The following is a 3,172-nucleotide window of genomic DNA, read 5'->3' as shown; positions in this document are numbered from 1 at the left end:
TTATCATGTAAGAGTCTAACAAAACTATTTGATTTTTATGTTTTTATCATGCTAAAAATATAGAGAAAGAAACTATATAACAAAACTAAAATCTAATAAGAAACATATGGAGCCAGGGGGTATATCGTGGAAATTGGTGGTGCAGGGAGTAAGCAAAGGCGCTGAGCCCACACAGATGGCCCAAGGAACTGTTTTTTGTAAGTCAGATTTTCTATCTAGGCCAAAAACTGAGTGTCCTGGTGGGCTTAAGGGAGGTGAGGTTAGCAGTCACGGTGAAGGCCCAATGTATTGCATCAGAATCCAGTTTTTGTTTCAAATTTTAGATCCAATTCAGATTTTCTTATTATCAGATTCAGTTAATCTCTAATCTCAATTAAACCAGTAATTATGCTAATTAATTCTAATTAAAACAGATTATATTCACTGTTAATCAAAAAAAATGCTAAAAGGGATTAGGGTTAGAAATTTCAAACATTATCCTCTTCTCTCTCACGAAGCGCCGACGGCGGCGGCGGCGGTGGTGACCTCAACCTTCTCCTCCGGTCAGATTATCGCTTCGTCTCATCTCTCAGTTCTCTCGTACTCGCTCTCTCCGATTCTCCAACTCAACTTTTCCGGTCTCGATCAAACTCTCTCCGATTCTCCAACTCAACTTTTCCGACGAAGATGATTCCAATCGCCGCCGTGATCCTTGCTCAAAAACCTCATTCTCCCCTACGCTTCTTAATCTCTCTTGAATCTCCGATCGGAAGTCCGGTGTTTCTTCAAATTTGATGACGATGAAGAGAAATTCAGAGAGGTTCTTCAATAAGTCGGGTAAGATTCGCTCGTTCCTCTTCTCCTTTTTCGTTCCGGGATTTGATTACTGATTATTGATGGAGGCGTGTTATTGTTGTTGATTGCAGATTTGATGAAGAATTAACGATTGTTGCCGCGTTGATGTTGTTGCAATTGGTTGAATCAAACGATGACCACGCGTTGATGGAAGAGAAGAGTTGAAGATCAAAACAATTGCCGAAACAAAGTTGTGCGCGGAGATTGATGAAGAAGAGGTCGATTGAAGAATCGTGAGAATGAAGAGGTGATCTTCTATTACAGGTTTTCGATCTTTTATCCGTTATTGAATTCTTCTTTTGAACGATTGTTTTGAGTGATGTTGATGAATGAACGTTGAATTGTTGAAGGTGTGATGATTCAAGGACGCGATGCAAGATATGCGGTGAAGATTTGTTGAACGATGGATGATGATGCTGATGAATTGTGCAGCGTCGGTGATTGAAGGAGATGATGAAACGAGATCCGATTGAAGATTCAATGTTGTTGTGGCTCTGAGATTGAAGAGAAGAAGATGAAGATTTATGTGTTGAGATTCGGTTTCGCAGAGATGAAGAAGATTGATTGCAACTGATTATTATTGTTATTTTCTGCAGATTTCGGTGAAGATGATGATGGATGAGGATTGCAACGTGAAGGAGCGGATTCAGTTATCAACGCAGGTGAGAATCAAGAGTGATTATCGAGAGCTTCTGTTATGGTGATTGAATGGTTATGGAGAAGAATCAAGATTCATGAAGGATAGAATTGTGTCAAGTTTTCCGAGAAGGCCCCGAGGAAGAGGAGAAGAGTTTGTTACGTTTTTGTCTTTTCTGTTATCATCTTCTTCTTTTTTGTTAATAGTTTCAAGTCGGTTTCGGTTTGATTTCTTTGATGCAGCTGCACGTTTTTTGAGTTTTGTTATCTACAGATGGCCTATGAATGCAGGATTATCACACCTTTCATCTCTTGTTGACACAAATGATTCATTATTGTAAACTTGAATGAGAATGATTGTAACTTGGTATTGATGAATGATGTTTAGAGATTAGAAGCAATAGGCCAAAGATATTTTTATGTGATTTTGTACTTTATAATCCTTGTATGATTATGAATCAAATTGGAACATTCAAATTATGTAATTTTTCTTGACTTTAGATCCTTGAATCCTTGAGTTGAAATTAAAACCCGTAAAAGTTATCCGAGTTCAAACCATTGCCTTGCATATGTCTCGTGACCGGAATAATTGCCCTTGTTTGGAATGACAAATCTTATCATACTTCTTTAGTACTTTTCGAATTGCAACGGCATGCATAGGTTCATATACCTCTAGATCTTTGCCTTCATGAACTAAGGTGGAATGATTCCTTTTGATTAACTTTGAACTCAAATCCCTTTAAATCTCAAGGAACCAACTCCAATTAGTCTGCATATTCAATAAAACTCCAAATCAATTCAATTTTCAATCCAAATCAAAACTTGTGCAATAATCCGTCGATAAATCGAAAATATAATGGCGCTTCGAACACAATGCTTTCCTTAAGCTCATAACTTTGCACCATGACTCATTCTTTGCAATTCACCTCACAAGCCCTTGACTTAACGATCTTGAAACAACGGAAATTCTTTAATTTTTCTTGATTTTTGGGCGACGAAATAAACGTCCTTCCATAACTTATAGCACAGGTAAAGAGGGCAAATTTTGGGGTGCAACAGACAATTCGAAAGACGCAGAGTTATGAGAGTGAGGAAGGAAAAACTCAAATTAAGTTTTTGGTGTGTTTTGGAATGAAACAAGTGACTTCATTATATAATGAAGTAAACTAGCTAAGATTTCTAATCTAAGCAATATGGGACTAAGAAGTTTTTTCAACTAATATACAATGTGGGACTTCACTTAATGAACTTTTTCAATTCATCTCCCTATATTGGAATATATGCATAATGTTCCAACAATCCCCCACTTGAATTTAAAACAGTGTTTCAGAAATAACGTCAAACGTTTCTAAGATTGTGCATAAGCAGAGGTGTCTACGACTTGAACCTTTGCGTAGCAAGTAGGATTCCGATTCAACAAGAGTGACACAATTGTCTTGAACTCTATCTCAGACATCAAACTCGCACACAACCTTTTCTTAAGGTGTATTCTAATAGCTCGTGCTTTAATGGCCCTACACGTGTATCCCGGTTTAGTGAAGGCTCTAGGAATTCTGCCTCGAAATTCCATAGGAACCGGCCTCAGTTCCACAATCACATAGGTGAGTCTATCAAGAGTACTCCTGTAGCCTAGGTACTCCCTCATACAAAGTATAGATCTCATTAAGAGTTTCTATTATCTCATCCTCTTATTACTTCAGGA

The 3,172-nt window shown here is 37.8% G+C and overlaps 1 long non-coding RNA gene across 2 annotated transcripts; it reads left to right on the top strand.

Annotated features, from left to right (window-relative positions):
- Positions 1-393: 393 nt before the first annotated feature.
- LOC131661766 (uncharacterized) lies at positions 394-1,950 on the top strand. 2 transcript variants are annotated; one of them, XR_009301250.1, is made up of 3 exons: positions 394-816; positions 906-1,098; positions 1,185-1,950. It is a non-coding gene; the product is annotated as an uncharacterized LOC131661766 (long non-coding RNA). The 2 variants fall into 2 exon arrangements; XR_009301249.1 differs by having other exon boundaries at positions 398-816; positions 906-1,081.
- Positions 1,951-3,172: the final 1,222 nt, after the last annotated feature.

This window comes from Vicia villosa, linkage group LG3 (assembly GCF_029867415.1).
Source record: "Vicia villosa cultivar HV-30 ecotype Madison, WI linkage group LG3, Vvil1.0, whole genome shotgun sequence".
In the NCBI taxonomy this organism is placed as follows: domain Eukaryota; kingdom Viridiplantae; phylum Streptophyta; class Magnoliopsida; order Fabales; family Fabaceae; genus Vicia; species Vicia villosa.
The sequence above is the reverse complement of the archived record's forward strand: the minus strand, read 5'-3'. Positions and strand labels throughout refer to the sequence as shown.